The sequence below is a fragment of the Mugil cephalus genome, chromosome 22 (assembly GCF_022458985.1).
Source record: "Mugil cephalus isolate CIBA_MC_2020 chromosome 22, CIBA_Mcephalus_1.1, whole genome shotgun sequence".
Classification (NCBI taxonomy): Eukaryota; Metazoa; Chordata; class Actinopteri; order Mugiliformes; family Mugilidae; genus Mugil; species Mugil cephalus.
Window position 1 is genome coordinate 17243430 of NC_061791.1, and position 12335 is coordinate 17255764.

General features: G+C 41.3%; 1 long non-coding RNA gene across 1 annotated transcript; it reads left to right on the forward strand.

Moving 5' to 3' along the window:
* Positions 1 to 666: 666 nt before the first annotated feature.
* On the forward strand, positions 667 to 10969 carry LOC125000224. The gene is made up of 3 exons (XR_007111295.1): positions 667 to 1097; positions 1370 to 1546; positions 10414 to 10969. It is a non-coding gene; the product is annotated as an uncharacterized LOC125000224 (long non-coding RNA).
* Positions 10970 to 12335: the final 1366 nt, after the last annotated feature.

A 12335-nucleotide genomic window follows, 5' to 3' on the forward strand; every position in this document is an offset into this window, starting at 1 on the left:
GTGACTCAAGGCCACTTTTCTGTCGCAGAAGAAAATCACACAACCTTCAATAGTTCGAAGACAGTTTTGTTCCGCCTCTTGACAGTTATAAGTGGAAAGCAACAGGAGGTTAGGGGGGGAAGACGACATGCAGCAAAGAGAGCAGGCTGGAATCGAACCACTGCTGGGAGAAATATGGCCTCAGTTTATGGAGCACATGCCTCAACCATGAGAGCAGTTGGGGCACCCTTGGTTTTGCCCATTTGACAAATGTTCCTTGTGTATTTTTCATTTCTATTTTTATTGTATAATATGTAAAGAAAAAAAAAAAAGCTTCTATATGAAAGCTTTCACTGACGATTCAGTACAACAGTGGAACATTCTGATGACTTCTCGTTTGTCCTTTTTGCTCTTAGACCATTAAGGCTGAACAATGTCGTGCCTTCTTTAGACCATGGCTTACCTGTTGACTACAACAATGTGCAGTAGATCCATACAGTAAACACAACAAAAAAGTGAACAGAATCTGGACAGTTCACAAAAGGCAATGCAGAGCAATATAGAGGGGGACTGCCGGCATTAGAGGTGAATGCTGAGTGGAGACATTTATACAATGGTGACACAATAAGGTGTTCTGATAAAAGCCTCCACACTGCTGATGGTTGCCCTTTATGTATTTATACGCACAGTATAAATGAAAGCAAGAAGCTGTCTTACTGTGGCGTGGCATTTAAATCCAGATAAGTGCCGCGGAATGAGACTGGTATAGTTGACGAGGGCAGAATGAGTCAGGCGGCAGAGTGGGGGCTCCGTTTACAGGCTTCGTTCCAGGTGCATACTCAAAAAGCCACGAGAACGCTCTAAATTACTCACACGCTGACACCGAACCCCTTATTGACAGCCGGGAGGGCAGCCTGTAGTGGCGTGCGCTAAGTGCCACAAGGGGCTGTAAACACCGCCATCAGCTCTGGGAGACAACAGAAAAATAATAATTAAAAGAACACAACAAATAGAGTTGAGGCGAGGATCGTGCTGTGGATACTCTGGCTGCCGTGGGTCCACGGATCTGCTGCACAGGAAACCAGCCCTTCAGCATTCCTGTCCACCACTTCACTACTGTAAGTATGTGGGATACCGATATGTACTCCTCCGTAGTTTTGAGTTTCCATCCTTTATTTAGCTGCAGGAAGAGGAACAGAGATCAGGCAAAGCTACAGCTATAATATAATATTTGTTAATGTCAATGTGTCAGATGGTTTGCACATAATTTGTGTGACTTTTGATGTGTTTGACATGGAAAGTGACTTGGGAATTGGATTTGCTGGAAGAAAATCATTCGTTTTCAATTCAGATTTATGCAGCATTGATCTGACTCTCTTTTTTATCACAGCTCCCACTGAGGGGTCAGAGGTCAGCGGCGCTGATGGAACGTGCAATTACTCACAGACATGTCAGGCTATCAAGCGGACACACACACGGCTCCAAATGCACCTGTGTTTGGACGTTGAAAGTATCACCCACACCGGCAAGAATTAAATATATCTCGAGGCCATATTCTGAATCCAAGGTAAGCCAAGGTCAGTCTCAGTCAGTGAAAGAGGAAGTTAGCTAGATGTTAGCTAGGCAGTAGGAATTTACTAGCTATGTTTTGAAAACGCAGGCTAAATCTGTTGCTATCAGAAACTGAGCCACCAGTTCACAGAATGTTGACATAAACGGGGAAGTTATCTTGTTTTCTGCTGCACTGTATTAATACTGATATTAACTCCAGCGACGGATATCTAGCAGCTATTGGAGGTGGAGGGGAATTCTGTCTGCAGCTGCAGCAATTTACCAGGCTGACGTAGCTAGACTCAAGTGTTACTCAAGTGGCACAGCATTTAGATTTCATTATGGTGTGTGTTTTCAACAAAATAACTCTGCACGTATTTGGATAGTCCCACAACCAGTCACAGCAATTTTGTTGCATGGACTAGAGTAACCCCATGTCACTGAAAAGGCCACGCCTCCTTATGGGTGAAAACAAAGGACACAAATGCGTTGTGTATTGTTCTTCAAACAATTTATAAGATAAAACTCTGAGATTTTCTCTGCTCCCCTCAAGAGAGATTGATAAAAACTGAAAAAGTGGTTGGCTTCAGGCCATAAAACAGGTGGGCAAAGATGGAAAGCTGGGGGACTGTGTACATGTGGGGCATATTAATCACTTTAAACTATGATGCTAATGTTAGCTAATGTTACGTTACTGTAAAGCTTTTTTTTAATAAAAGGGTTAAAATTGCCAAGTTTCATGCTGTAATTTATAAATTTAACATTATGGACTAATTATGAATTGATGACAGATGTCAAACATTACCGACCGATTCAATGAGGTAAGAGTAAATGTCGGGTATGACACCTCCGACCACTGAGTTCACCCATTTCTCAGTCGGTAAGCTATGACATACGGCCCCTATTTTGTGTATTTGGATGTAACATCGCCGATTGTCGCTGAGCAACAACATTATATATGTGTCTGCCTGACTAACAGCCTGATTTACGCCATTTCACTTGCTTTCCAGCCAACAAATGTTAGCAACACGAAATAAACTCTGATTACGAGGTGATTTGTATTTATCGCCAGTGGCTTGTTGTCACCCGAACGGGGGTGTGGCCTAATTTGCTACTGTTTTCTGTAAAAACTTAACTCCGCTGTGTATTAATAATTCCATCCAAATGTCGTGACTGGCCTGGCAGATTTTGCTGGAGAATAATCAGTTCCCAACGCGGTGACTCCAGACTTTTGTTGGCAGGGAAAGTTTGAGCTGGCTTCCATTTAAATGTGGCTTTGCCTTCACCCTCATTTTATTTTTTGCACCATGTCACCAAGCACTTCGTTTCAGGGTTAATTTAATTGTCCTTTGCATGGGGACCACAACGGGCCATGTTGACTAATAGGAAAAAGGTCCTGACTGTATTTTTAAATGATTTTCAGAAAGATTTATATTTATGTCTTTTATTTGACAAAATATTCAAATATTTGGTGCTCCAAAAAACTGGATCAGATCATAAAAATGCAGATTTTTTTTTTCAGTACACTTTATAAATAAACCTGCAGGTTTGTATTTTTTGGATCTACTTCATGCTGGCAGCTAGGTTTGCCAAGAGCTGACCGAAATGTTCTGTGACAATAAACACACATTGGAAATAAATCCACAGAGACAGAATGAGACCATTAAGATTGGGGAAATGTCTTTTTAATAAAGATGGGTGTGTCGGCTGTCAGGTGATTTACCTAACCCAAGCATAAACCTTCTGTGCTCCTCTCGCGTTTATTTGCTTACTGCACCGCTGCCAAAATCACTGGCTGAACAAACAGAGTAGAAAGACAAGAGGTGCTCAAGAAGTGAAACACCTTGCATGTTGAGCCATAAATTCCCGATGATAAGCAATGGGTGGGGGATGGAGTATTAAATATTTTCAGTCAGACATTTTCATTGATCAGCTGAAGCCTCTTATCCAGCTCAGCTGCCTCCATGTCATTACACAGCGAGAGATCACAGGCAACGTGCACCCGGCAGCGTGTTAATGAGCCCAGTGGTGCTAAGGTAAGCCTGTGCACACCGTTGCATCAGGCTTTGCGAGCGGCGCACGTTTTCAGCAAGTTAAATTTAGCACAGTGGATTTTTGATCGAGGGCTGGTTCACTACATTTTCTCTCGTCGTGGCAGTTAAGCTCCCGCACAGCTGCCAGAATACCTGGAAAAGGTTTAATGTCTGATATTTTAATAGTGTCAACAAAGACGGCATGCTTTTAATTTCCAATGCCAAAATTTGAGCCTAAAATAGACATATTTATGTACTTAATATCAGGGCATATTTGAACTGGAGCTCACTGACATATGCAACGTGTTGGCATGCAAATATATACAGTGAAATAGTTTAAAGGAAAGCTGCAGAGGTTTTGTGAAGGTTGCAGATTTCAAAGTTATTATTAATGCACAGGATAAGATGTTACAATCCCTTGTGCCATGATCTGAGGTAAAACTCATTTTGAAGCCTAGTCCAACTGGGAAACCAACCAGCAGGCTAGCAGTCAGCTACCGACTAGTAACCAACAAGAAGACACCAACTAACTAGCCTAGCCAACAGCAGCAGGTAAGAAGTGATGGGACATGCAACTACGCTTCAACCAACACCTCTCCCCTCTGCCAAGATCGGAAGTAAAACAGTAAAAGACACAAGCTAACTAGCCTAGCCAACAGTACTGGGTAAGAAGTATATATAGGGGGTGGTGTTTAGCTCAGTGAGTAGAGCACCCGCCCACGTGTTGAGGCTACAGTCCTCGCTGCAGGTGGCCCTGGCTCGAATCCCACACTGCATGTCATTCCCCACATTTCTGCCTCCCCATTTCCTGTCTCTCTCCACTGTCCTTTCAATCAAAGGCTTAAAAGCCCAAAAAAGTAAAAATAAAAAATAAGTGTATACATACAAGCAGTTTTTCAAATAGTTTGCATTTACCCATTCACACACAGTTGTGACACAGCATTTTGCCTGCCCCTGGCAGCACCTTCGGCATGCACAGGGAATGGTGATTGAAACTCCAACCTTGTGTGTGCACCCACCGGTTACATTTATCATAATCATCAAGGAAACGACCTGACTTGTGGTCAGTGTGACACGCTAGTTTGGTTGTTATATGATTGCAAGATGCTTCACACAAGGACTTTTTTACTGAAGGACTTTCCCCCAGATTTTGGGATCCCACGTGGATTTACTTAGTTGTTCTGCTGGTAGGTGGAAAGTAGCCACAGGAGTTTTACAGCTGGCTTTTTCTCTCTAACGGTTGTGGCTTGTGTGTTACCATGGTTACACATGCACAGATTGCAGCCTATATGGATCACTTCCTATTGGACAAACCAATACTGTATTTGGCACAAAAGCACCGAATTATATTGTTTTATGTGGGAGGCTAAAAAGCTAAAAGATATATATATATATACACAGACACACACATAGATTGTCTTATTCGTGACATTCATTTCCACCTGGTGTCTTGACCTTATTCCATGTCTTTATTTGTATTATCTAAGTGGACAATATGCAGTTAAGATCAAAAGTTATTAAATCTGGTATACAAAAAAAAAAAAAAAAAGAATTCCCCTGCTCCTTACAGTTTGAACACTGTTGTAGTGCAGCTTAAGTAATGTCCTAATGTATCCAGACGTTCTCTTAATGGATTTTGGACGAAAAACATTAAACACCACAAGAGGCTCTGGGGTCGTGTTGTTTATTTGTGCTGCGATGCATTCAGGCACCAAATTACTGAGAGAACGCTGAAAGTGCCTGATAGCGTCTGCTCTCAGCTTATCTCCTAGCAGTCGCTGACTCTCAGCTGACATGTAATTAACAGAAAACATTTAAAGTCCAGCTCACTGCAAATAAAGGAGAAGCTACACAGCTAGAATGGCCCATCCTTTATCATAAATGAGTGAAAAGGCTGCTGGACTCTTCATCCGAATGCACGGGAGAGCGCACATTAGTCGGGAAACGGCTATGAGTAGCTGCCTAAATAAAAAAATAAATAAGTAAATTAAATTCTGCTTGAATTCTGAACAAAGTGAATTATTTCTGCGCCACCAAATGCATTTACTTCACTGTTTCAGCCATGTCATGCTATGACATGCTACATTAATGGAGTCCATGAGGTAGTAGGCAATTATGCTGTCACCAGGAGGAGGGGTTCCTGTAATGGACCGCACATGAATGTTAATCCAACCCAGTATCCACGTCGCTCCACATGTCAGAGTCGAGAACTGTAATTAATTGTGTGAAGAAAAGATCCTTGTTAAGCCTGAAGTCGTCTATTCTTTCATTTGAAAGCGTAGTCATTTCTAGTGTCAGCTAGATTTGTGTTAAATGACAAAACATTCAGGTAAAGGAGCAGCAGAAATAGGTTTATTTAATTGCTGTTTGAGGGTTGCCTGGCATAGCTAGACTCAATTTTTAGCAGAATACGGTGTGAGGCTGGTAACACGCCATTTAAAATTCCATTATGGGGTGCGTTTAATTGATACAGAGAAAAAAGTACACACAATTGGGTAGTACCACATTCTGCAGCAATTAAGGCATTTGTCGACTCCCTTAACACTTTGATGCTCCGATTGGTTGTAGGACAACCCAATTAAGGGAAGAGAATTGTTACAAGACTCATATTCTGATAAGAATTGAGTGTGGCTACGCCAGGCTAATTATAAAGGACTTTAGACATAAAACCTATTACCCAGTTCTCCCCCACAGCTCTGGAAAGGACTTTGAGGATGCTGAAAGTAATTCAGAAGATAGCAGAGTATGGTTAAAAACTCTTCAGATTTTTCTGAAGTTATAGCAGAACACTGTGAGAGAGATGTTCAGTTGGGCAACCAAGTCATCACAGTTTGATATAAAACAATACGGGTACCTTACGTGATGGGAATGACTTGAAAAACAAGTGTTGACCTAACCTCTAAATTCACTAGATCCCAAACTGATCAAGCATCTGTGGGATGATCCACAGAGGCCTCTACCCACAACCCATAGGACTAGGGTTGGGGTTAGGGTTAGGGTTAGAGTTAGGGTTAGGGTTAGGGTTAGGGTTATGGTTAGAGCTCAGCCCCCACTAATAAAATTCTGTTGTCAGACACCAGAGGACACCTGATCAGTGTGTTTCAGTTCTACTGAACTCTATAGGCGAGGAGAATGCATTTAAGAAAACAGTTTTTTGGTTTATAAATGCTTAATTAAAGAGATTTAAAATCTTTATGAGGGAGCCTATCTTTGTCTAATTGGCAGGTGTCTCCATCTGTCGCTCAGAACTAAAATTTCAGATTAATGTATCAAAACATCCCTCCAGCACCCTCTTTCAGACATGGCAGGTGCCACATTCACATTTCTTTCCACGTTAATCATTAATTGTTAACAACTGGACTAAACTGCAGCTTTTAGCCCAACAGCATCCGTTAGTCATCTCATATCTGGAGGATAAAAAGGGTTACAAAATGGATGTTTAATATAGAATTAAAGGTGTGGGAGCTGTAATTCACAGAATCCGGTTTTCCTGCTCTTAATTATCTGCTGGATTGTTGCCAGAAGCGGTCTCAGAGATAAATCTGAATGTACTCAGTAGTGGTTGGAGCCTTATGCCGGGTTAAAGAACAACGCTAATTACGACAGAAAAGCTTCCCACGCGGACCCCCACCCCGCTCCCCTCCCTCCCTGGAACAGTGAATAATTCAGATGGCTGGGACTTAAATGCAGCCAAACAGCCATAAACTAGAAGCCTCTTCATGTGCCCAGGTTAGAGTATGTCGCTAGATTTTCTATCCTAGCTGTTTCACTTTTTCTCCTTAAAGATCTCACAGAGCTTGGGCTTCACTTTCACTGTTCACACTCAGTTTCATTATCCAAACTGAGAGCTGGTATAAACTAAATGAAACCCAAGCTGCTATTGACCAAGCCCTGTTGCAACTCTGAATGCATTCATTGCCTTTGGACACACAGGAGTTAAATTAAATTAAATCAGTTCAAGAGTAATGCAAACAAAAAGGGAAGGTACACCAACAAAGGGTAAATACCAAATAAAGAAGAAGCAATAGTCATGATCCTGTCCCCCTGAGGAGATTCAGTGCCCAGACATGAGAATAAGGCATCTGTACGTGTTTGCAGAAGGGGAGGTGAGGTTATTATTGATCTTAGGGCGCCAGGAAACCTGTTCTCCCATTTCCACTGTAATGAAACATAATCGCTTTGAGAGTGGCAACTTTGCCTCACAGAGAGCCTTCAGATAAACTGCACCTTGCCAGTTGGCACCGACTCAGGGGTTGTGTGTGTGTATCAAAACAGGGAATGGAACAAAGAGAGCATTACGATGCACCAGAGGAGGGTAATAAATACGTTATCAGAATATAAGAGTGAAAACTCCTGGTAGTATTTTGTTTTGTTTTGTTAAGCTATAGAGATTTGGAGATTTGGCAGGTGAAACTAAGAGACAAATTACATTGGAGAGACACCAACAATCTGTCTAAAGGAGTAAAGATGTAATTTTCTTTGCCAAGTAACTAAACATCAGGCTGAAAACCACCATTTACTGCCTTCTCTGGCTGAACATTTGTACATGTCTGTACCCTGTAACACTGATATACACTGATAAGTACACTTAGCTTCAGCAGCATCAGACAATCCAGAGCTGAAGCAATGAGTCAATTAACAGATGTATGTCAATCAACAGAATTAAATCAGCAAAAATCCAATTAAGTAATTTATTTACACAAAACAACAAAAAACATTAACTGATTGCAGCTTTTAATATTTACGGGTTTTAATTATCATGTGTTAAATTAAACTGGAAGATGTCAGGTCAGGCATTTTCTAGACCATAGATCTCCAATAGATGCTCATACGTCCGTTAAACCAGTCATTTGCTTCTGGGCTGTGAGGAGAAGTTATGATATGTAGCATTATCATCTACACTGATCTTGGCAAACCCATTGTGACGTCACCCATTGGATTCTAAACATCAAAAATTAAGCCTGAAGTGGGCGGAGCCTATGGCCGCCATTTTGGATGAGCCTTACTCTACCCACACTGAGATACTCCAATTATGGCAGGTTGTGTTGGGGCGGAGCTAAAGTGTCCTGGGCGTTGAGACCTGCCCACCCAACTCTCAGCTACCAGTTACCTCAGGCTACTGTCTGTCACTCGAAGCAGCAATGCCCTTAATTATGCAGAATTTTAAACCTTAATAAATAATAAATGAATGAGTTCAAATGAAAAAAAAAATTCCCCTCTGAATAGCTGTCATGAATAGTAATAGTGAATAAATCATTGAGACCCAAATCGTTTCTTGTACCAGGCTGTAAACATGTTTAATAATGCTGTAAAGTTGGGCTTTTAACATGTTGGTCTATGGCGATTTGGTCCCTTTTGGAGTCAGCCTCAAGTGGCCACTTGATGAACTACAGTTTTTTGCACTTCCGCATGGACTTCGTCTCTCAGACCCGGAGGTTGCTGCCTAGTCTGGAGTCACTACATTGGGAACTGATTTTGCTCCGGCAAAGACCTGCAGGCCTGCAAAGACCTGCAAAGACCTGCAGGCAAAGACCTGGGTGGGATTTATTAGGCCATATCAGTGACTGGTCTATCCATGGACTGAAATTAGTTTACAACAAAATGAGTCTGATTGGTTGTAGGACGATTGCGTGCAGAGATTTCCCCTTTTCTCTGTATTGGTCAAAAAGATTTATCGTTTGCTACGTTACCTTCCCCCACGACAAACTGTGTGTTTTAGAGGAAATGCCACCATTGGCAGAACCTTTTAATGAGAGGAACAAGTTCAATTAATGGATTAAAACTTGTCCCCTTTGTGAGATCCTTAACTTGCTCACTGAACTAACTAAATTTGTCACGTCAGTGGGTATTGACAACTGCCTGCCAGGACACTAGTAGATAAATCTGGAATTGTGGGGACGGTGAGAGGGCATAGCATGGTTTTCTGAATCACATTAAAATCATAAATCATAATACATTTTCTGTACTACATATGATAAAAAATGGCTTAGCCAACTGTGCTATTGGGATAATGATATGTTCCAAACATTAGCAGGGATTTTGGGAGACTGAGGCTTGGGTACAGTCATACAGCTTTACCACTGATGGAACAGATAACCCAGAATATACAAATAAATAGAGCTGTGACTCATTTCTGAATGTCCTGGTGACATCCATGTCAGTGTGGGAAGAAGGTCAACCCCTGGACCAAAGAGAGCCATGGAGTCATCACCTCAGCATGATTCAGTGAAAAATAACAAGACAACAACAATAGCCCCTAGTTGTCTCTCTGGTCAAGCTCATGAGATCAATTCCAGTTCTTTGATTTTGGTCGGTAGGAAAATACCTACATTGCACAATGGTCAAACGCTGTTCATTTGTTGTCACTTGTGCTTAGTAGTGACTATTGTCATGGTTTTGAGGGTTTTGCGTGACCTTGTTTGTTTTTTCTGACGTGTCCTGCTTTATTTTGTAACTAGTTTTCTTGTTGGACTTAAATTTACTTCCTGTCTTTTTGTTTCTGACTCTGATACCATTCACCTGTCTTGCCTTGCGTCTTTTGTCTACATCCTCCTCCCCTCGTTGGTCTCACCTGTCTCTTATTATTCCATCAGCCCTGGAGTGTATATAGCCTTTCCCTGTAAATAGCTTTTCTCTTTGTCAGGTTGCCTGTGATGTTGCCCCTGTTTGTCTTGCAGTTCCTTAACTTGTGTGTCAGACTTCTTGTCTTAGTTTTGGTCCTGACTTGTTTTTGTAGTTGTGTTTTCAGATACCCTGCCTTTCCTGCAGCACCTTTTGTTCCTCAGGTTTTATTAAGTAATTTTGCCTTCCCTTTCTGTACTGCCTTTGGGTCCCATCTCACCGGAACCAGACTGTCATCATTTCTATGGTGTGGATGATCACCTGCTGCTGAAGACGACGGAATAATGTCAAGCAGTTTCTGTGGTTCAAAATGAAACAGACGGCTGTGCTGTGAATAGTCTGTAAGTCTTTATAAGGAAAACTGATCCCATTCCAAAAGCACAACGCAAATAAATAAATAGAAAACCGTTAGGTGCCTCACTTTCCAGTATCACCTAGTATAAAATGTCACAGTTGGGATGAAATTACAGAAGCGCTAACATCTCATGAGAACACATGGAATCCATTTACAGCATCAAAATACAAATATTAAGCAGGGGTGGCATTGCCCCATTTGTACAATGAAACACAAGAAGATTGGGTGCAGCTGCAGAAGCTGTTTTACTTAAACACAACTGATCTCAGACCCACAAAATCCTCACCTTTGTGTTCAGCTGGGAGTAAATGTGGGAAGTTGTTCTCCTCGCCAAATAAGTAGAGCTCAGCTGAACCGATTAGTCCGTAAATCAATGACGAAGGATCCACAGCAATTTGGATAAGCTGTTAACCGTTTCAGTTATTTTTCAAGCAAGAATAACATCTTTGTCAAACAAAACATCACATCTTAAGGTGTCATTTCGTCAGCCGATTTGTGATGAAAACAATCCTGACATGCAGCCTCAACACATACTCTTAAATCTGAGCAAGGTTTTGGTGTCAATACACATGGATTAATATAATACAGTTTGCAGTCTTCGAAAATATGGCTCAATAAAAAAATTAAAGAGTATGAATTTAAAGCAGCAAACCTGTACTTTGTCAGTTTTAGATATGCTGTGCCATAAACACAGTCTATATGTTTGATATGGTCAAATTCAGGGTACTTCTTGAACCACGTATTCAGGATAAACGGCACAAAACAACAGAGGTGGACAATTGTGGAAACAAAGACATGATGGGGAGACACAGAAACAGAGGCATAGAGACCTTTTCTAGCAAATTAGTCCAAATAGCATTTGTTCCCCCTGACAGCTTCTGTCTGCACATTCAGAAAAACATGAAGGAGGGAGGGAGAGAAAAAAACAGCCAGAGCCTGGGGAGTGACCACAGCTGTCAGGTAGAGCAATGTGTCACTCAACACTTGCACCCAATTTATGGAAAAGGACGGAGGAGCAAAAAAAAAGAAAAAGAAAAAAGCAATCACTGGGCAATTTAGCAGTCTTTTAGCTATCGGTTGGTGGTGAGGATGAGGCACAGCGAGGGACATACAGCTGGGTTCTTCTCAGCACATATCTGTTCTCTCTGTTTTTCAGACCCTATTAGAGGACAGCAAGTTAGTCTTTCTATTTCCTGGAAATAAACAGTGAATTTAAGGCTTGTTTACCTGGCAGTCACTGAAAAAACAGCTCAAAGGCTATGAAGCCTTAAACCACTGTTGTTGCTATGCAACACAGACTTCAAACTTTAACAATTGGGAAGCTAAATCTAATTGGTAATAACTAAAAAGTAAAATTGTTGTTGCTAAAAAGCAAAAACAGAGATTGTGTTTTTATCTTCAGTGTTATTCTGCCACATGTACTAAAGAATGTAAAATAGGATGTGTGTGTATTATGCAAATGCATGATTCCATGTGTGGCATGTACAGTAGTATGTATGGTACATTTAAACGTACCATAGTACTATGTGCATGAACATGTACATGATATACTGTATGAGACCAAACTAGCAAACGGAGCATCCTGAGGCAGTCACCACTGTAGAAACACCTTCACATTTAATTATTTTTCTTCACCTTTATTATTTTCAGTGTTGTAGATTAAAGGCTGTTACATACTCTGCAAGAATGGACAAATTTGTTAGTTTTCCCGTTTTCCAGAGGTTCATTCTGGCAGGGTAACTTCACTAGGAACTCAAGTGCAAAACTCCTCACCGAAAAGGTGTGGGAATAACAAC